Source organism: Phocoena sinus, chromosome 20 (assembly GCF_008692025.1).
Source record: "Phocoena sinus isolate mPhoSin1 chromosome 20, mPhoSin1.pri, whole genome shotgun sequence".
In the NCBI taxonomy this organism is placed as follows: domain Eukaryota; kingdom Metazoa; phylum Chordata; class Mammalia; order Artiodactyla; family Phocoenidae; genus Phocoena; species Phocoena sinus.
The window spans coordinates 50,469,520-50,492,161 of record NC_045782.1 but is presented as its reverse complement, the minus strand read 5'-3'; the positions used below and the strand labels follow the sequence as shown (position 1 = coordinate 50,492,161).

General features: G+C 49.3%; 1 long non-coding RNA gene and 1 other non-coding gene across 3 annotated transcripts; both read right to left on the bottom strand.

Annotated features, from left to right (window-relative positions):
• Positions 1-12,609: 12,609 nt before the first annotated feature.
• Positions 12,610-16,546, bottom strand: LOC116746224. 2 transcript variants are annotated; one of them, XR_004347643.1, is made up of 3 exons: positions 16,284-16,523; positions 16,019-16,137; positions 12,610-14,807 (listed from the first exon to the last, which is right to left on the bottom strand). It is a non-coding gene; the product is annotated as an uncharacterized LOC116746224 (long non-coding RNA). The 2 variants fall into 2 exon arrangements; XR_004347642.1 differs by having other exon boundaries at positions 12,610-16,137; positions 16,284-16,546.
• On the bottom strand, positions 15,796-15,982 carry LOC116746493. Its single transcript, XR_004347750.1, has one exon.
• Positions 16,547-22,642: the final 6,096 nt, after the last annotated feature.

Here is a 22,642-nt window from a genome sequence, read left to right as displayed (position 1 = left end):
CATGGAGAGACTGAGACTGAAACAGCAACGTCCAGTGACTTGCCTGAGGCAGCCTAGCTCATAAGTGATAGAGCTGAAGCTAAAAATTGGATTTGTTTGAGTCCAGACCCGTGTTTTTCATTCATTACATGGCCTCCCCAAAGAGTAGGTTAAAACACCTTACCCCCAAGTGGACATAATTTAGGCTATTTATGTTGCTGCAAAAAATTTGTTTTTCAAGATTAAAAAGTCTTCCTCCCAGTTACGGGCCCCCTGCAGCCCTGACTCACCTACATATCAAACCCTCGAGGAGATCAGAACCAGCTCAAATCCATCCCCAATTTGTTGTGCTCCTTGTGTCACTGTGATGAACTCACTAGATGGAAGTGAACCCACTGGGTTCTCACCACTAGCTACTTCCCACTCTTTTTTCCAACATTTTGTTAGGAATGTTCTGAAACATACAGCAAAGTTGAGAAAATTAAACCGTGAACACATATATCTATCACCTAGTTTTACCACTAACATTTTATTACTCTTGCTTTATCTGTCCATCCCCACGTCCATCTGTCCATGCACCTTATTTTTGATGCATTTCAAAGTAAATCCAGTTTACTGGATCTACTCAGCACACCTATCATTAGCTAGAGCTATTTATTTATAGTTTTTACTTTTGAGGTAAAATTTACACACAGTGAAGTGCCCAGATCTGAAGTGCATATTCGCTGTGTTTTGACAAATTCATACACTGTAACCCAAACCTCTATCACTATATAGAGCATTACTACTATCCCCCCAGAAGGTTCCCTTCTGTCCCGATCAATCCCCACTCCCAACTCCCAGAGGCAAAGGAGATGTGATAATGTACAGGCGACCACTATCAGATCCACTGGTCTCACCAGATACTCCATCATGTGGAAGCATCTGGACTCAGAGAACAGTAGGATGGCTCATTAGAGGCTTATCAAAGGCACCTAAGGAGGAGTTAACATCCTGCGGCGCAAGTGCGCTGTCCTCCAGGATGTGGTGGATGCACCAGATCGATGGCCATACGTGGTGCTGTGTCCACAAGTGCTAGAGGGCGCTGACCCCACACAGAGCCGTGAATGCACGAGCAAGAATCCTTGGGGGCCATCTCCGAGCTGGCTATCACAGCTGGGAACAACCCCAAAGTACTGTAACTGAAAGTGGGGTCCGGCTGCTCACTGCTCAAAAGCCAATGAAGAGGCAAGCCTGGTGGAACGGAAAGTTTGCTTTACTTCAAAGGCCAGCAACTGGGATGGGGGAGGGCCAACTCCCCCCAACCGACAATCAGCGGGCAAGAGCTTTTATAGAAGGAGGGAGGGGGCTACATGTAGAAACAGCACAGTCAGCTCTGACAGGCATCTTGAAATTGGTCCTTGGTGGTCTGACCAGCGTCATCTTGATAGTTTTAACTACAGTTCATCTTCAGTTCCAGGGTCGGTTTTTTCCCATTTCCTTGAGGCCAATTCTCAGAATTGTGGCAGCTTGGCTGTCATGTCATGTAGCCACGTCATGGCTACAGCCTGGTCATCACGTAGTTAACTTCTTCCACCTGGTGGGGCTTTCAGTATCTATAAGACAGCTCAGAGGATATGGCTCGGAATATTATCTACAGCCCTTGAGGAGGAACTAAAGGTCCTTGAATTTGCTTAGTGACTAAACTATTATTATTTAGTCTTGCTGGACTGTTTTCCTTTGCCTCTGTATTTTCTCACTTCTCTGATTAAACTTATTCTTTGGCCAAAGCTTTTCCACAGACAAAAGGCAGGCTGAGGACATGGGAGGCAAGGACCCTAGGGTCCTGCCCCATTTCAGTACCAGGGAGTTAATGCCAAAAAGTCAACTTGGACCGTGTGGGCAGGAGCCAATGGAAAAATGCTTCACCTCTGTCCTTCCAGGCGGACAGTTCTGAGGTACATTTCATAAGGCTCCTGAGAAGGTCCTGGCGAAATCAAGCTCCAGTCACCACTGGCAGCACCAAATTGATGACGCGTCTTATATTGATTTTCCCACCTCCCCTGTTCCACTCCCCATATCCCTCACTCCTGCTCACTGGGATTACTTCTCAAATAAATAAACCTTTGTCTCTGGCTCTCTGGTTAGTGTGTGTGTGTGTGTGTGTGTGTGTGTGTGTGTGTGTTTGTGTGTGTGTGTTGAGGGGGGAGGGGAACTAAGGCTAAGATAGCTGTGCAGTATGTGTTGTTGCCTGTTTATTTATTTATTAAGGTATAATTATATATAGTAAAACGCACAGCTCTTTTTGCGGTACGTGGACCTCTCACTTTTGTGGCCTCTCCCGTTGCGGAGCACAGGCTCCGGACGCGCAGGCTCAGCGGCCATGGCTCACGGGTCCAGCCGCTCCGCGGCACGTGGGATCTTCCCGAACCGGGGCACGAACCCGTGTCCCCTGCATCGGCAGGCGGACTCTCAACCACTGCGCCACCAGGGAAGCCCAAACGCCCAGCTTTTAAGTGTCCGGTTTGATGAGTTTTGACAAATACATATACACCCATGTAACTGACACCCCCCCGCCACTCACTATAGAGTCTTGCCAGCACCCTGGAAAATCCTCTTGTATAGTTTTTCAGTCCATCCCCAGCCCCAACCCCCAGAAGCAACCTCTATTCACCTATTTATTCCTGTAGATTTGTTTTGTCTGTTTTGAACTTTATACAAATAGACTAGATGGGCAGTATTTTCATTGTGGTCTGGATGGAAGATGATGGAAAATTCTTTGTCACTCTCTGACAAGAGGTCGAGTCTATTTCCCTCTCTCTCGGATCCGGGCTGGCCCCGTGACTTGTTCTGACAATAGGATGCTGCAGAAGTGATACTGTGATCTCCAAGGCCATGACGTAAGGGGTCTGCAGCTTCTTTATTCTCCACTTGGATGCCCGCTCTGGGCAGAAGTGCTGGCAGCAGCCGGAGTAAGATGAGGGGCCACCAGGGGACTTCCCTTGTGGTCCAGTGGTTAAGACTCCGCGCTTCCAATGCAGGGGGTGAGGGTTCCATCCCTGGTCAGGGAACTGAGATCCCACATGTCGCATAACCAAAAAATAATAGATAAATAATTTAAAAAATTAATTTGAAAAAAAGGAAGGGGGCCACAGAAGTGCATAGGATGTGTGTCCACTAGGTCATCAGAACATGGGAGATGCAGCTAACATGGTACTTAAAGGGCGCCGGAAACCCCTAAAAATAAGAAAGGTGGAAAATATGGGCTAAGCGGGCAATTCAAGAAGCTAGAAAAAAAAGACAGCAGAGTAACGCTGAAGAAAGTGAGATAAAAGACATAACGAAGGCGAAAGCAAAAATTCATGAACTGTCAATAGAAAACAAAGAGAGGGCATCAATAAGACAAGTTTTCTCTTTGAAAAAGTTCTGAAAAAAGAAAAAGTCTAGCCGAGAAAAAAAGCAAGAAAAAACGTAAAAGACAAACACTATCAGGAATGGAAAAGGGGATCCAACTCCAGATGTAGGAGAGATTTAAAAATTATATATAAATACTATGAACAACTTCACGTGCATACATTTGAGTATAGCTGGGCAGACAGACAGGTCAGACAGCACAAGGTGATGGACACGGCGGGATGGCGTGTAGGGGCTGAGGAAGCAGGAAGGGAGGGGCACACCGCTCACGCTCAGGGGGGCTACATTATAATGTTCAAAAAGTTGAAAACATGACTTCCACATATAAAATGGACACATGTAAGTAACTGTTTCCAACTCATTAATTAATGAGGGAACCGATAAGATATTAAGACCAGTTGAAAGGAAAATTTGAAAATCAGCCATGTATAGAGGCAATCAGAAACGCCAGAACAAATTTGCTAAGAGATGCAAAACTGGTCAATGGGGCAATAAAATGTAATGTTTGAGGTCATCTTCTCCAGATGACAGAAACCAGTTGTATCTCTGCGGGACAAAATCCATTTGCATTGTTGTGGACAAGAATTATTTCCACTTTCTACAGCTCAACTTCTCCCCCATCGAGCTGTAAAGTAGCCTCGTCAAGAGAAAGACAAGGGTCCAGGCTCGGCCAGAACAAGGCAACCCCTGGGGATGAACTGCACCCGGCACGCCCAGTATCACTTTGCCCATTTTCAAGCCTTGGACAATTTCTCTAGACAAGGGACTGTCTCTGTCTCTTCACACCTGCAGGACAGACAGTGCCTCAATCCAGTGCATTAGAATGACCTGGGGAACTTCTAAACAGCCGGATCCCAGGCCACACCCTGGACCCTTAAAATCAGTACCTCTGTGGGTGGTGCCTGGTGATCTTTAAAGTTCCAGGTGATTCTGACATGCAACCATAGTTGAGAACCACCCCCCAGAGGACATCCAAGCAGGAGCTACGGGCTGCTGCCCTCCCACCACTCCCCGCCCCTCCCACACCATCACAACCCTACCCTCCCACCGTCCACTCCCTGCCACCCACCCCTCCCATCCCTCCACTCCTATCCCTCCCACCCTCCACTCCCATCTACTCCACACCCCCTCCCAGCCTTGCTACCCACCCCCCACCAGCCCACCCCTCTCTCCTCTCCCTTCCCCGAGCCTGGCTTCCCTTGAGCCTGGGGGGTGGGGGCAGTCATCCCTACCACCAGGCAGAAGGGGCCGGGTGGGTGCTGCCCGGGACAACTCCCCTTCCAAAGCCCCCTCCCTCGGGGGGTTAGTCCCAGGAGACGACCTCTTTTGAAAGTGTTTTGCTCCCAGACACAGAAGGAACCGCAGCTTGAGAGCAGCAAATGAGAAGAAATCTATCATCCTCAGGAAATTGGTTCTGGCCGCCCTGCAGAGTGACAGTAATCACAGAGGCCCTTCAAGTGCCCGGCGAAATGCATAGGTTGGATAGTAACGCACCAGCTGTCCTCGGGATGCTTGTAACCACGAGGTGGGTGGGCCGTGGAGCAAGGGCTTAAATCAGGGGACATGGGGGGAGGCTCAGTCCCCAGAGGCTCCGTTCACAAAAAAGCCCGTATGGAGCCAGTCTGCTTTCAGCCTCCAGATACGTTTTCAGCCGGTTGAGAGCCCAGTGCTAAGCTCCCCAGGCTCGCATGCCTCCCACCCTGGAGAGCATCCGGGGAGATGGTCTGGGAGGGCAGGCTGGCCTTGAATGGAACTGACCAGATGTCCTGGCAGCAAAAACCCTGAGCAAGCTGACCAGCCAGAAGGCTGAAGGGGGAGCAATTTGTCCAGTGACCTCAGGCAAGCCTGAGCCTCTAAAAATCAAGCACAATAATACCTAGTTCCTGAGGTTGCTCTGAAGATTAAATGACACCACGGACAGAAAAGCCAGCCTCCGCAGTGTAATCTCCCTCCCTCCCTCCCTGTACATCCCCAAGAACCAGGGCATGGGCTTGGCTATCCTACAGGCCCTAGAGGTGCACCTTCCATGCTGGCAGCCACACGTGACCACTGAGCACTTGGAGCGGGGCTGGTGCAAACCCAGATGAGCTGTGAGTGTAAAATACACACTGGATTTTGAAGTCGCAGTTTAAAAAAACAAGTACTCGGGCTTCCCTGGTGGTGCAGTGGTTGACAGTCCGCCTGCCGATTCAGGGTACACGGGTTCGTGCCCCGGTCCGGGAGGATCCCACATGCCGCGGAGCGGCTGGGCCCGTGAGCCGTGGCCGTGAGCCATGGCCGCTGAGCCTGCGCGTCCGGAGCCTGTGCTCCGCTGCGGGAGAGGCCACAACAGCGAGAGGCCCGCGTACCGCAAAAAAAAACCCCCAAAAAACCCAAGTACTCTCACTAATAATTTTTATATTGTATACTGAAACAATAGTTTTGTTATATTAAGTTAGATATATTATTACAATCAATTTCACCTGTTTCTTTTTACTTATTTTAATGTGGCTACCGAAAATCTAAAATTACTGGTGTGGCTCACATTATATCCATATTGGACAGGGCTGCCTCACATGGAATCAAAAGGAGTCCATCCCACGCTACAACTCCTGAAACCCACGCGCCTAGAGCCCGTGCTCTGCAGCAAGAGAAGCCACCGCAATGAGAAGCCCGCGCACCGCAACGAAGAGTAGCCCCCGCGCGCCGCAAAGAGAAAGCCAGCGCACAGCAACAAAGACCCAACACAGCCAACAATAAGTAAATAAACAAATAAATAAATAAATAAATGAATAGAGTCCATCCCAGAAGCTACAGGCGGCCTCCTGCAGGGTGAAGGGAGGTCACATGAGCCCCTGATGATGAGGGCTTTTCTCAACGGTGAAAAGCAATAGCTAGCTTACCAAGTCACTCTGTCAACCTCCCTAGGAGAGCTGGTACTTCTAGTGCCTGCAACATGCTTTACTTGTTAATCCTCACTTAAATCTCATTAGAAAGAGCTGGGCCTGGGATGTGAACTGTTCAGCACGTGTGCACTTGTATGCAGTGTCACACTGTCTCTCCCAAGTGGCTCTGAGGCAACCTCCTCCAAGGTTTGCCACCAACACCGGGGCAGAGGGCGCTCCTAGGCATGGCTTTGCCAACCCTCCTGCAGGTCTAAAGACAGACCCTCTCCCCTCAGAGAGGGGAGGTCAGGAGCTCCCAGGAAGAGTGTTTGGTGGGCTGACGGGGACCTCTTGGTAAATGTCATTTGTTTTTAATTTTTTTTTAATTTTTATTTTATTTACTTTTTGAAAAAAATTTTTGGCTGCGTGGGGTCTTAGTTGAGGCATGCGGGATCTATCGCTGCGTCGCGAGGACCTCTCTCTAGTTGTGGCACGCGGGCTCCAGAGCGCGAGGGCTCAGTAGTTGCGGTGCACAGGCTTAGTTGCCCCGCGGCATGAGGGATCTTAGTTCCCCCACTAGGGATCGAACCCGCGTCCCCTACACTGGAAGGTGGATTTTCTACCACTGGACCACCAGGGAAGTCCCTAAATTTCATTTGTTGATCTAAAATATAAGCTGAGGCTGGTTAAGCAGCTACACACCTCAGTACATCCTGAGATGTGTGTCCGTGATGGGGGAGCCTTATTCAAACCCAGGCAGGAGCATTTTATGCGGTGCAGATGGATGTTCTGTCTACCCCTTCAAAGCCTTTTCTCTCAGGGCCCCCAGCCTTACGAAGAGCGCTCTGTTGTTCAGTGGTTAAAAGCAAGGGCTTAGAGATAGGGGCTTCAAGCCCCAGCTCTGCCACTCACTGGCTTTGTGGTCTCAGCGAAGTTACTTAACCTCTCTGAGCACGTCTCCATCTGTAAAACTATTAATGGCAGGAGCCTCCTGGGTTCTATGAGGATTCGATGAGGTCAAGTGGTCAGAGTCCCCAGCCGTGGTAACCACATAAGACAAGGTAGCTTCCACTACCAGAGGGTGCGGGTGATAACGGGGCTTTGGCCCACACACTTGCAGGAGGCTCCTGCACAGGTGCTCCTGAGGACCGTGCCGTCTGCCTGCACAGCTGGAGACACCGCTGCAACCTGGGCCCAACACCACCAAGAGCTATCAGGGCCACGGTGGGACTCGTGTCCTGGCCCTGGCTCCTCGGTGGGTCCCGCCGGCTGCCACAGCTGCAGGGCCCCAGGCCGGCTCTTCAAAGCCCACCTTGCACAGTGGACCAGCTGGCACTGCAAACTCTAATCCAACACACCTGGTCTCCTCTGCCTCCCCGCTGAGCATCCCCAAGGCCACCCTTCTCTCTGCACGCGCAAGCAATTCCTCAGGTGCCGCAGGCCACGCGCTGCTCCGCTTGTGCTTGAGGAGAGCTTGGGGCTGGCCCCGGGGAGATAGGCCTGTTCTCCAGAATGGGTTCCCACGCGCAGAGACTTGACATCCTGGCCCTCACCCTGCACATCGATGTTATGCTGGCGGTACCCTCCCTGTCCCACGGCCACTGGCTCACACAGGACTACGTGCTGGCTTTTGCCTTGCAGTTAGGGTTGCCAGGTAAAGTAGGGAATACCTGATTAAATCTGAATTTCACATAAACGACACAGAATTTTTTATAAGTATATCCCATGCACTATTCAGGACATACTGAAACTCAAAAAAAAATTCCTTGTTTATCTGAAATTCAAACCGAACTTGGGCGACCTTCTTTGTTTTGATTTGCTAAATCCGGCAGCCCTGCTTGGACTACTCTGGAGCGGGGCTTGGGGTTTGAGTGTGCAGAGTAGAGAGCGTCCACTCAGGGTTCAGGTTCTGGCTCTGTCACCTGCCAGCTCTGTTTCCCTGACCTCGAGGCCTCAGTTTCTCATCTGCAAAATGGAGATGACAGTCATGGTCCCTGCTTCGTATGACTGTCGCGGGGAGGAGATGAGACAGTGCACAGGAAACCTGCCACGTCGGAAGTGCTCCCCTGCCGTGTCGCGGATGAGAGAGGGAACGCAGCAGCGGGCTGGGGTCCAGCTCTCACAGCCAGGGTAGGACGCTCTCCTCCCCCAAAAGGGGGTGTGCTGGGAGTGTCAGGCACAAAGGCGCACATTTCCCAGGACACTGTGGCATTCGAACTCCAGGACTGCCCGGACCCCTAGGGGAAGTGTCCTGCCTGGTGGGTACGGAAGGCAGCCCTTGTCTGCTGGACCCTGGACTTACTTGTGCCCCTTGACCCCTGAGTGAGGAAAGCCAGAGCCAATCAGAGGGGTGACAGGGCTTTGCCAGGTTCTCCTGGGCCTCTCTGAGCCACTGGACTGAAAGAGGGTAAAGAGATTTGGTTAAGATGAGCGGAAATCACCCAGCTAACCACCAGGCCGCACGCCAAGCATTCCCAGGCTTGTTTCCCCCTCTGGGTCGTAACTTCTGCAAAAGCCGTGCCACTGCGTGATGCCGTTGTTTGTCAAATCAAAGCAAAGGGTCCCGACATTCAGTTAATCACTGCTAGTCTGCAAGGTTCCTGTTACAGGTATAGATGTGCTCGGCCTTCAGAGGGGACACTTTGAAAAGAATGACACAGAGAAGCAGGTCCGCTGCTTCGGCAAACATCATTTCCTGAGTGCCAGCTGCTGCCTGGCCCTTCCAACCCCCAGCAAGCTCTCCAAATGCTCTGCAAGGCATCGAGCAGAGACCTCTCCCAGTTGCCACGCCCCCAACAGGAACAGCCAGGTAAAAGGCTGTGCTTTCTAAATGCCCTTGGAGCTAAGTGTGACACATCTAGGTGCCCACAGGACTGTTCCCTCTGGAGGCTCTTGGGGAGAAGCCATTTCCTTGCCCTTTCCAGCTCCTAGAGGCCGCCACACTCCGTGGCACGTGGCCCCTTCCACCCCCTTCAAATTCAGCATCACATCTCCTCTCTGTCTCTGACCCTCTGATAAGGACCCTTGTGATGACCCTGGGCCCACGTGGCTAGTCCATGATGGCCTCCATCCCAGATTTCTTAACTTCATCACATCTGCAAAGCCCCTTTTGCCTTGTAAGGTGACATATTCACAGGTTCTGGGGGTTGGGGTGTGGACGTCTTTGGGGGCCATTATTCAGTTGACCACAGTAACTGTCTTCTTCATCCCAAAGCCACTATACCCCTGTCCCTTTTGGCCTCGAAGGGTGACTGCAGAACTCTCTGGTCCTGGAATTACCCAGGTGAGAGCCAGCACCAGGCTCTGTGCTCAAGTACACCCCACCTTCAGGGGACGCCTGTCAACCTCTCCCAGGACTCTCTCTCCACATCCTGGTGCAGGCACCAGGATGGGCTGGCAGGGTCTACAGCTTAGCAAGCACCCAGCTGGGGATGAGATATTGGTTTCTGCTTCCAGCAGCACCACCCCCCCAACTCTGGGCGTTCACCTGGGGTACCACGCCCTCTCTCGTGTCGGTGGAAGGAAAGGGGCAAAGGCTCTCACTGCAAACCTGTCCTCCCCATAAGCCCGAGGAGGCTGGCAATGTCCTGTCTTGAGAAAGAGAGGCCAGATGCAGGGCAGCTGGACGTCATGAAAAGGCGCAGGACAGACAGCCCCAGGTGGCACAAGATGGGTCAGGTGAGTAGGACAGAGAATTGGCACTAAAGAGCCACAGAGCGGAAACTGTGAGCTGGGACCAGAGCTGGTCTCAAAGGACAGGTGGGCTCTGCTTAAGTGAGAACACGTGGGGTGTCTCAGGCTGGGCTGACCAGAATGGCCCGAGCAGGGCGTCTGCGTGCGGACAAAGGCGCTGACCCAGGAGGTCAGACTGACGAAGCCGGTGGCGCAGGCTCTGGAGGGCCTTGAATGCCAAGATAACTCTGGAAACCACATACGTAACAACGTGTATCATGCGTGTTTGCCCGAGCCTGGAGAACGGTGCACAAGGACCCACACAGGCCACAGGTTGTCTTGGCCTGAACTGGGGTGGGGCAGGGGACCATCAGCTCCTTCCCATGCCTCTCCGCTGCTTAAGGAACACGTGATTTATGTGTTCCCAGCTCACAGAGAGACTGTGTAGGCCTCTGAACAGAATTGCCAGGCAGGTGGCTGGTTTGTTTCTGACCCGGCCTGTGGTCAGCAGCGCCACCAAGAGCCGTGACAGAGTAAAATTTATGTTTTTGAGGCAGGACAAGAAAATGTAGGCATAACATACTCCCTGCGCAGGTTGGGCCCTCCCTAATGGGCAGTGTATACGTTAACCAGACCTCCTCAAAGGCAGGAATGTCTACTCAGCCATAAAGATCAACTCTTCTTCCTTTCTTCAGACACCAGCAACGAATTCCTTAAGAACATTCCTTTCCCAACCCTGTCAGGGGTCATGGTGACCTGCTGCTTGCCTCCGACGTGCAGATCTGGACTATGTACCGTTGGTGAACTCTGTAAAACGTGTGTCATTTCGTCTCAAAAATACATAACTGTGCCTTCGACTTCTAAGAAGTGAAGCACCCCTGAGAGATTTCTGAGAAACTGTCTCCTGGGTTGTAATCCTCAGGTTGGCTTGAATAAAATCCTGTTTCTCTTTTTAACCGCCTATTGGTTCATTTTTGTCGACAGTGGCCACCAGCGAGCACAGCCGGGGCCATGGAGCAGCCCCTCCGGTTTCCGCCCAGGACACCTCTCTCCCCCTTCCTCTGAGGCTCTGGTCCTTAGGGAAAGTCCTCACGGTCTCCAGAAAACTCGGACACCAAAGGCTGACGCTCCTCGCTGGGAGGACCCAGGCTTCTGCTCCAATCACATGAGCTGAAGCCTTGCCAAAGCCACTTGTATTTGTTCCCAAACCTGTGCGTGCCAGCTGACCTTGTTCAATAATACATGATTTAATAAAGGATGACGCAGACTGGTGAAATACTATAAAACAAACAGAAGTGTTGCTCCTTTTTGAGATAAAAACAAAACAAATCTAAGCTGTGTCGACAGAAATAACCAATTAACAATCTATAATAGGGATAGAAAAAAATTTTATTTGAGCCAAACAGGACTACAGCCTGGGAGACGGCCTCTTAGATAACTGAGCAACTGCTCAGAAGCAGGGTTTTCAGCATTGTTTTGTATCTTGTCAAAACAAAACATTAAACAAGTCAGGGATACAGTCCTTTAAGGTTTCAAAAAAAAAAAAAAAAAACCAAACCCCAAAACAAATCAGCAGGTACACAGTGAGTCAGTATAGCCTTGGCACCTGGGAAGGGAGTCTTATCATTGAAGGAGTACCAGCATTGACCTCCCAGGAAGGGAGGCATTTCATCTTTCTTTCTTTATTTTTGGCTGCGTTGGGTCTTAGTTGCGGCACGGGGGATCTTTCGTTGCAGAGCACTGCAGAGCGCAGGCTCTCTGCTTGTGGCGCGCAGGCTTAGTTGCTCCGCAGCATGAGGGATCTCAGTTCCCCGACCAGGAATCGAACCTGCGTCCCCTGCACTGGAAGGCAGATTCTTTACCACTGGACCACCTGGGAAGTCCCCACCTTTATTTTTCACATGGCCGTTCTTTACTTCCGGCCAATGCACCTTTTTCTTTAATGACTAAAGCAGATGTACGACGTATGTTTGACAGGCCACAAGCAGGCTATTGTAGTTAGCATAAAATTCATGTTAAATCATGTATAAGCCATAATGATTTCCCCATACCTCAATACTGAAAATTTCTTCCATGAGTTGAATACTGTGGAGTCTTATATAAAGGTAAAAATATTTGTTTAATTAGGTGTGAGCGGGACAACTCTACAAGATTGGGGGGGGTCATAAAAATCTAGACGAATTTGCTCAGATTACTTCGCAAGCATATTTAAGACCTCCCTAAAAGTGTTTAGACCATGCCCACCAAAGATAAAAGGCCTCAGCTTCCTATCAAAACATTAGCAAATGGATGTTATCTTCTTCCATTTTACATTAAAATAAAATGTATGTAACATGTCTGCTTTTTTTTAATCCCCGCTTTACATGACTTTTTGGATAAACCTAATTCCAGTCAGATTCTGCTGGTTTAGAAGGTTAAGAATCTCTACTCTATAGTCCCCCCAGCTGGCTGGGTGACGTGGGGCAAGGGGCTGGAGGTCCTATTTGAACCCTAGGGGAGGCCTGGATGATAAAAGGATGCAAAGTGCAGAGTCCAGAATCGGCAAATCCAGGGACAGAAAACAGATCAGAGGTGCCCAGGGGCTGGGGGGAGGGGGCTTCCTCTCCGAGTGATGGAAATATTCTGGAAGTAGGCAAGAGCTGAAGGTTTCACAACATTGTAAAGGTACTTTAAAACAAACAAACTGAACCGCACACTTGAAAATGGTTAAAATAGTAAATTTTATGTTCTGTGGGTTTTACAAGAAAGTCCTGCCTGCTGTCCTCGGCACCCTCTGTACCTCTCGGCTTATTCCGAGCTGTGACTATACACGGCCTGGGTTTATGGATCTGATCTGCTCTTCTGATTTGTCCTCTTGACACGCCCTTCTTTCCATGTTTGTTTGTAAAATGCACTGAAAATCCAGGGAAGAACGGAAATGCCCATGATGATGTGCCAGCTAAGACGTCTGAGCGCTTCACACAATCTGCTAACCCAACCCTCACAAGTGCCATCTGGCAGGAATCATCGTAATTATGACCATCGTCCCCATTTTACTGAAACTGAGGGACAAACAGGGAAGTGGCCTGCCCGAGGTCACACTGCAGGCCAGCGGTGGAGCCTTTGGCTACATCTGCCCGTCAGCGCTGTTCCGCCCGGGTCATCTGAGCTGACGAGCTGCCGCTCCCAGCACTGCCCGAGGTGGCCGTGCCTCCCCTGACACCTGCAGCCCTTTTAGATTATTGGTCCATAAAGACCCACCAGAGGCTGGCCTTGAAGTTGCAAAGCTACATCTCGGCCTTGGTGGGCACTAGCGGGCCACACACTCTCGGGAGATGAGCTGCACGAATGAGGTGAGTGTGAAGTCGGGAGGGTCACCAAGTATGTCAGGCAGGTACCTGGCTCTGGCACAACTAGGTCCAAAGTCCAAGATAACTCTTCTACACTGCATAAAAAAATGTATGTACTGTCTGTAACGCCCTGACCACAACACGAAGATAGCACGGAACGCTTTGATGATGGCACTACGTGTAGAACCACCACCATCACAGCTCAAAACACAGGCTGGTTTTTCCTTTCTGCACCTTAACAGAGGGCAAAACATTCAAAGACAGTGGGACTTGGGAGAATTCTCTGCTGTGAAGTATGGCCCCAGCTAGTGCCAGCAGAGCCCCCAACCTCTGTAACAAAGCCTCCTGACCCTGTCATATGTGCACACACTAGGTGTCGGGGGGGGGGTAGATTTCAGATCTTGGAGGGTATTTTATTGTGTTAACTTTTAAATTCTCTGAATATTCAGCCTTGCTGAAGTCGAACAAGTCTGACTTGGCGAGGGGGGGTTCTGCGCCCACCGAGAAGCCTGGGGTCGGGGTGCTCAGGGACTAACTTACTGGTCCAGGGCACTGGCAGCACTGAGGGTGTGTGACTGTTGAGTCACTCTTCAGTCGGGAACTGCGCTGCCCACTGTGCCCCCTCGGAGGCCGAGGTGACACACTCAGTGCCTGGTCACCGGGCACGGAACCCATAACGTGTATGAAAAGTCTCCTTGGGGTCTGACTCCTTTTATTTGTATTCTCATACAAAACAGGGCATTAAACAGGTCAGCACTCAAAAACTATGTAGACAGGAGTTAAACCAAACAAACTTGGAAAGTGCTAAAACAAAACAATTACATTTCAGGCACACAGAACCAGGCAGAAACGAACTCAGCAGATTTTCACCCACCACACACACAAATCTTCCAGTGAACTCACCTGCAAAAAAAGCACACTTCATCAGTTTTTATTTGACTTCAGCAAGTCTGAATATTCAGAGAATTTAAGACTGTTAACACAATAAAATGCCCTCCAAGATCTAAAATCTACCTTCCACCAAGAATACGATGCAGCCGGTGCCCCGTAGTGACCAATCAGCCCCCTCCTTCCAAACCTACGGGCTCCACCCCAGTGACTTCCTAACCCACCACTGCAGGCACACCTGGACATCTGCCCACCACCACGTGGGGTCCTCCTGGCCCATAGTGGGCACAACAAGCCGAACTCTGACAAAGCCTCCCATAACTCAACACCAGCCCATCTATCCCTACCTAATCCTCCCTTTCTCTCGCTGTACAGTTCCCCAGTTTCCCCCCAACTTTTGAGTTCCCCACACCCTCTCAAGCACTTTCACACTTCCTCCCTTTGGTCACGTTTCATCGGCTGGAAACGGCCTTTACTTCCTCACAGGGCCGCCTTCTGCCGGGTTCCACTGGAAACGCTCCTTCCTGGGGTCCAGGGCACTTCCTGCCGTCTACCTCTCTGCATCCCAAACCCTGGAACACCAGGGACCACTTTTCTTGACAGCCCCTCCAAAGCGGAGATGTAACGCTTTGACCGCTGTAGGTACTTCGATGAGTTGAAGAATCACTTCTCCATCTGTGTGCTGACAACGAAACAGGCAAAGGTAGGAGAAGGAGGAATATGCTGCTTCGTGAAGGAGCAGGCTGAACCACACCAAGAAAATAAAAACGAAAAGCAGTTCCACAAGCAGTTACTGTGTGAGATCCCCAGGAATGATCAACGTGTGGATCCTCCCCAAAGTGGAACCTGTCTCAGCCCTTCTTCAGGAAGTGAAAGGGCATCTGTGTGCCACGATCTGTCACTGTCCCCTCCAACAGGTTCCAGAGCTACGCGGTCCCACACAGCGGCCACTAGGTGCATGTGGCCATTTACATTTAAATTAAAATTCCACTCCAGGCTTGGGGCCTGCTCTACAGGATGACACAGATAACAGACCAGCATCGCAGAAAGTTCTGCTAGAATGTGCTGCTCTGTACACAGGGCTCTTTTGAAGTTATAATTTTCAGTACATCATCTTCTTGTTTAAATCCCATACTAACCTCCCACTATTCTCAGGACAAAGCCCCAAATCCTAACATAAGCCACAGGCCCTGTGTCGTCTGGCCCTCCTCACCTTTCCAGCTTCGTTTCACACCGTTTTCCACTTTGCTTTCCAGGTTACAATGGCCTTTTTCCAGTTCCTCCACTAGCCATACTCGCTAGCCCACTGGACCTTTGCACATGCTGTCCCCTGGCCTTCCCACCAAACTCCTACTCATCCTTGAGTCCTTCAGAGTCCAGCTCAAGGGTCTCATCCTCAGGAAAGCTTTCCAGTCTCCATCAGATTCTTTGAGACACATATTCTCATTAGACTCTGCTTTCCTTCAGAGCACTCAACTCGGATTGAATTATACCCTCTTTAGGGTGATCACTTAATTTTATCTCCCCAACTGGGCTGTACCTTCCCGAGAACAAGGGCCGTAACATCTCTGTATCCCTAACACTTAGCGTGGTGGCTGGCCAAAGAATCAAAAAATATTTATTGAATAAAACATCAACACTGTTTATAGCTTTTCTTCTTTCAGCGAAAATCCTGTTTGCAGTATCATACATGATCATCAAACTTCTGCTAGAATGTTCACACCTGTTACTGCAAATTCAAAACCCAGGAAAAACCTCTCCTGGGAATTTACTTTAGGTCAGGGTCGGGCTGCCTGGTACAAGGCTGCACCCACAACTGGGCAGGTTCAACAACACAGGAGCCTCTTCCCAGACCATCGGCCTCAGGACACTGCGTCTCCACGCTTGACATACCTGGATCCCCCAAACTGAGGTCACTCCGAATACGGTCACCGACAAGAAGGAGCAAAGAGAGGCTGCATGCCTTCATCCAATCGCCGGGGTCTGGAGAGCACTTATTGCCTGAGAAATACCTGGGAAAAGAAAGTGATACCACGTACTCTAGGAGGATGAGTCTCACCGGATGTTTACACACCCCCAGAAACTCAGGCTGGCCCCCCCAGCCGGGGAATCCAAGGCTTTTCTGTGCGGTGCAGCGCCTCCTACAGTAGCCCCTCACCCCGATTTTGGTGCCTGCATTCTCTCTCCTCCGTCCAAGCCGCAGCTGCTATACGGGGGGCGGTCCCAGAAGTCCAGGCCCCCAGAGCTTCGTTCCCGGCCCGGGGAGGGAACTGGCGCCGCGGGCCAGCATCACCCTGCGGGCCGAGGGTCGGCCACCCGTCGGGGGCGAGGGCGCACATCCCCTCGGACACCAGAAAGCACGCGCCGCTACGCCCTTCCTAATCCCGAGACAAAGCCGCTCCGAATACGCACTTCCGGCCGTAAGTGACGACTTACCATAGAGACGGCACCTAGAAGGTCGCCCTTAGCTTTGAAACTGGGTCCTCCATGGCCGTCTTAAAGGGGCCGCAGCCGCGAGATGTTGATTAATGGGGAGGGGCGCTCTAGCGAGAGGGGAGGGTCCTAGGGCAAGAGAATCCGAAGGCCATCCAGGTGCCTGGTGCTGAGCGTGAATTATCCCTTTACTCCTAATGCAACCTTAGGCAGCGGGTAGGTACAATGATCACTTCTGTTTTCCAGGTGAGTAGAGCGGTGCTGCAAAGAAGATGAGTTACTTTCCCAAGCTTGGCCAGCCAGGAAGCCAACGGCCCTCTGCTTTCTATGTTAGGAATCACAACCCATCAGTTTTGGAATCTGCCTTTAGGCAGGGCGGTGCTCTGGTTAGCCACAGGCCCCCTCCAATCCTTATTGCTTTTCACTCACTGTTCTCCACATTTACAGCACCCGAGGTCCCAGGAAGGTGTTTGAATTTGTGACTTGGGGCCTCCAGCCTAAAAATCCCAACTCATTGGCACTCAAATTCTTCAGAATCTAGCCTGGTATGCTGCTGCTCTCTTCCTCCGTCAATTATGAGGCACTTCTCACCATGCCCCCTGAACACCCAACCCTGCCAGCCTCATCTTCCCAGAAGTCTTGAAGGACAGGATTTGTTTTTGCACGTGTAGTTCCTCACAGAGCCGGGGACCTGGGCGCTGCTCACTCCAGGTGTTGAGTGACATGGGAGGAGGTGAAGCAATCTGTCAGACAGGCTGTTTTGCTACTCACCATGTGGCTTAACCTCATGGGCCTCTGTTTCTCTGTATGTGAGATAAAAAGGCTGGACCGGGTCCCAGCCTTCATTATCAGTAAACCTCTTTTTTTAGATGCAATATTTTTTCAGAAATCCAGTGGTTAAGACAGATAAACTTTCTAAAACCCAACAACGAAAAGATAAGAAACCCTATTTAAAAATGGGCAAAGGACTCAAATAAACGTATCTCCAAAGGAGACATACAAACGACTGATAATCACATGAAAAGATGCTCAACATCATTAATCATGGTACCACAGTGAGATACCACTCCTATCCACTAGGATGGCTAGAATCCAAAAATCTGAAAATAAGAACCATTGGGGAAGATGTAGAGAAACTGGAACCCTTGTACATTGCTGGTGGGAATGTAAAATGATGCCGCTGTGGATAATAGTTTGGAAGTTCCTCAAAAAGTTAAACATAGAAATGTCATGTGACCCAAAATTCCACTCATAGCTATACACCCCAAAGAATTTAAAATAAAGAGTCAGACAGGTACTTGTGCACCCATGTTCATAGCAGCTTGATTCACAAAAGCTACAAGGTGGAAACAACCCGAGTGTCCATCAACAGATGCATGGGCAAACAAAATGTGGTCTATACATACAGTGGAATATTATTCAGCTGTAGAAGGAGCAAAGTTTTGACATATGCTACCATGTGGATGAATCTTGAAAGCAGTGAAAGAAACCAGACAGGAAAGGTCTCGTATTGTATGATTCTATTCATATGAAATATCTAGCATAGGCGGCTCTTAGAGACGAAGTAGATTAGAGGTTACAGGGCTGGGGGAGTGGAGAATGAGGAGTTACTGCTTAATGGTCATGGAGTTTCTATTTGGGGCGATGAAAAAGCTTTGGAAGCAGATAGTGGTGATGGTTGCACAACATTGAGAATGTACTTAACGCCACAGACTGTACATTTTTAAACGGTTGGGGGACTTCCCTGGTGGCGCAGTGGTTAAGAATCTGCCTGCCATTGCCGGGGACACGGATTCGAGTCCTGGTCCGGGAAGATCCCACATGCCGCGGAGCAACTAAGCCCGTGCGCCGCAGCTACTGAGCCTGCGCTCTAGAGCCCACGAGCCACAACTACTGAGCCCGCGTGCAGCAACAAAGACCCAATGCAGCCAAAAATAAAATTAATTAATTAATTAATTTTTAAAAATGGTTGGGAATTTCCTGGCGGTCCAGTGGTTAGGATTCTGCACTTTCACTGCTGAGGGTGCGGGTTTGATCCCTGGTCGGGGAACTAAGATCCCGCAAGCCGCATGGTCGAAAACAAAAAAATTAAAATGGTAAGTTTTATGTCAGGTATATTTTACCATAATAAAATTTTTTCCTAATTAAAAATGATTAAAATAGCAACTTTTATGTTATTTATATTTTAGCACAATAAAAAAAGAGAAAGTGGATAGAAAGTCCTTCAAGATACACGTTTTTAAAATAAATAAATAAATAAATTTATTTTTGGCTGTGTTGGGTGGGTTTACGTTGCTGTGTGCGGGCTTTCTCTAGTTGCGGCTAGCGGGGGCTACTGTTTGTTGCGGTGTGCAGGCTTCTCATTGCAGTGGCTTCTCTTGTTGCGGAACACAGGCTCTAGTGCGCGGGCTTCAGGAGTTGTGGCACGCGGGCTCTAGAGCGCAGGCTCAGTAGTTGTGGCGCGCGGGCTTAGTTGCTCCGCGGCATGTGGGATCTTCCCATACCAGGGATCGAACCCGTGTCCCTTGCATTGGCAGGCGGATTCATATCTACTGCGCCACCAGGGAAGCCCCAAGATATACTTTTAAGTGGAGAGAAAAGCAAGGCGGAGAAAAATATGTTTGCCGTGCTACCATTTACTTTAGAAATAATAAAAAAAGAATATTTATGTGTGGGGGAAAAAGGTAGGAGTTGCTCTGGTGGAAACAGGACAGCCCCCGAGGCCTCGAGCCAGCCTGGTCCCAGAGGTCTCCTGTAAGTTCTGTGGACCCCTCAGCCCACAGAGCAGAGGGTGCCAACTATGGGACACTCCCAGGGCTCTTCCCAGCTCTCAGGTCCTTGATCTCGGAGTGAAATGGCCTGAAAGGGAGTCCTTGATAGAGTCACACACACACCCCAGCCTCGGGGGAAGCAGAGGCTTAAGGGAAAGATTGGCATGAAACCCAATGCTAGAAACGCTACAGGGGAAGACAGTTCCCGGGAGCTACTAGTGACATGCAACTGTCCAGATCATTCTACACTATTCCCAGTGAGAAAGGACTTAGGGTCTCCAGTTGAACATTCTCTAGAGCACTGGACGTTAAACAAACATGTCTTTGCATCCTGTTTCCGTCTGCTGAAATGCTGCCCGGGTGTGGGTTCTTAACATTGAACCTCCAGCCCTGGTCTGTGACCGCACCTCAAGACAACAGTTTTCGTTTGTCCTCCTACATGATGAGTGTGCTGGCACCTGAGTGGGTGATGGAGGGAAACTTCGAACCCACAGGAAGAGACTTGTGAGAACATGTGTGGAGGATGTCACCCCTGCGTGTGGCTCCTGGAATATTCCCCAGCTGTCTCCTGCTCAGTCCATTCCAGCCCCTTCATGGAGTCGGCCCAGCTGCTCGAGGCACGGGGACGGCATGCTTGTTTTCCCCAAGAATACGTGTGTGTGTGTGTGTGTGTGTGTGTGTGTGTGTTATAGGAGGCTGTGTACTGTGAATGGGCCTTAGCATTTATGATGTTTCTTCCTCTGGATTACGTAAGAGTGTTAAAGCCGGCAGGAGTCCAGTCTTTCAAGAAGATGCTAAACTTTAGTAACAATGGATAATTAAACTGTGGTCTCTAAGAAGTAATTTTCTATGTGAAAAATGGCTGTGGGACACAAAAGGCCTATAGCAGAAAAGTTAATAAAAACTGAGCTAAAGAATAGTTCTATCAAGTCAAGATTTTGAGCTTCTCTCTCCGTCCACTAGAGGGCGGAATCCTACACCAGACTGTTCTCTTTTGTAACTTGGCACAAAGTTTTTTGGGTTTTTTTGTTTTGTTTTTGTTTTTGTAATTTAGCCAAGACCTTATTCACTGGAAATTTATACAGAAGGTTAATCTGCAGGGTTGGGCTCTTTCTTAGGAATCTGCCGGGGAGTCCCAGCTGCACACAGCTCCTGGGAAGTATTTATCATGTCATGGGCCAGCTGAACCAAGCTTGATCATAGGACAGTTGGCACAAATAAATTAATTAATTAAAATAAATATAATAAAATAGGACTCATGTTTTCTTTCAACAACAGATTCCTAGTTAACAAAACCAAGACGTGGGTTTTTAATAACTGACTTCCACCAGCAGCTATGTAAGCCGTATTCCACCTGTGTGGGCCGTCCCCGCTGAGTCAAACTTCCAACATTTGTGCCCACTTGCAAACTTTACTTGGTTGTCATCTTCTGTCACGATGACTTACCGTAATGATCTATGGGCAAAGCTCCTGTAGATCCCCTTCACTAACGTGCCATCTCTGTTCCAAATTACTTGAAAGTTAATTACCCCTTTGAAAGTTAATGGGGGAGATAAAAAGAAGATATTAAGAAGTCAAAATGAAATAAAGGCCTCGCTTCCTCTGGTCATGTTAGATCTGTGTAAACACTGCTTGGTGTTTGTTTTCAGTTTTTTTCCTAAAGGGATCATTAGTGCACTAGTTTTAAAAGTGCATAGGATGAGGGAATTCTTTGGTGATCCAGTGGTTAGGACTTGGTGCTTTCACTGCCGTGGCCCGGGTTCAATTCCTGGTTGGGGAACTAAGATCCCTAAAGCCGCGCAGCGGGGCCAAAAAAAAAAAATGTTCATAGGATGAAAAGGCTGACACTAAACAGCCATTCCCCACTTCCCACAGCCCTCCGCGCTCAGCTTAGCTCCTTCCTAGTTCACTCATCTCCCTGTTTCTGAATAACCTGTACGTGCTGCTCTTTGACTCACCCTCTTCATCCTGGCCCGTTGCCTTCCTTCCTGGTGGATTCAGGCTGAGCTCTCAGCACCTGCCCTCTGCTTCCCTGTGTCCATCCTCCCAATGCAAGCATCCTATATCATTTCTGTTTTCACCGTTCAGAGGTTACACGATCGTGCATGTGCAAAATCACTCTTTGCCTTTTTATTTTCCCCCATAGTTGTCTTGCCGTTTCTCTGGCTGAGTTTTCTTTGCTGATTCTTCCTGCATTTACGGTAGCCTCTTAGCTGATTCTTCCTGCATTTACGGTAGCCTCTTAGCATAACTTGACACGAGCGAGGTCAACCACATTAAGTAATCTATCCATTCTAATTTCTTTTTAGATGAGTGAAAGAAGACTTAAAACAATTTAGTTATGAGTATGTGTGAAAGTTTTATCACAATCTCGTAGGCAAGGGGAGAGGCCCCTATAGGCCAAACCAAAAGTTCATTTTTTTGGATGCAACTAGAGATTATTCATACTAAGTGAAGTAAGTCAGAAAGAGAAAGACAAATACCGTATGATATCACTTATATGTGGAATCTAAAATATGATACAAACGAACCTATCTATGAAGCAGAAACAGAATCACGGACATAAACAGACTGGTTCCCCGAGGGGAAGGGGGTTGGGGGAGGGATGGAGTGGAAGGTTGGGATTAGCAGATGTAAACTTCTATAGATAGAATGGATAAACAACAAGGTCCTACTGTATAGCACAGAGAACTATATTCAATATCCTATGATAAACCATGATGGAAAAGAATATTAAAAAACAGAACGTATATATAACTGAATCACTTGGCTGTACAGCAGTAATTAACACCACACTGTAAATCAACTATACTTCAATTTAAAAGAAACGAAGTTTGGGCTTCCCTGGTGGCGCAGTGGTTGAGAGTCCACCTGCCGAGGGGGGGGACACGGGCTCGTGTCCCGGTCCAGGAAGATCCCACGTGCCGCGGAGCGGCTGGGCCCGTGAGCCATGGCCGCTGAGCCTGCGCGTCCGGAGCCTGTGCTCCGCAACGGGAGAGGCCACAACAGTGAGACGCCCGCGTACCGCAAAAAAAAAAAAAAAAAAAAAAAGAAGTTCATTTTTAGGTACGTATATTTTATAAGAAAGTATCATTGCCAGGCTAAATACAGTAAGAATCACTGGCTAATGGTCCTGACAATCAGCTGGGTGGGTAGGTAACTGGTTTCCCAGATAACTCCTTATGAACTTTATCAGGGATGCCAATCTCTTCCCCAAAGGAAGATATGAATTACATCAGGCTAATAAGAAAGAGGGACTATAGTCCCTCTTTTTGTCCTGGGCATCATACCTGTTTTGGTTAAATACCTGACT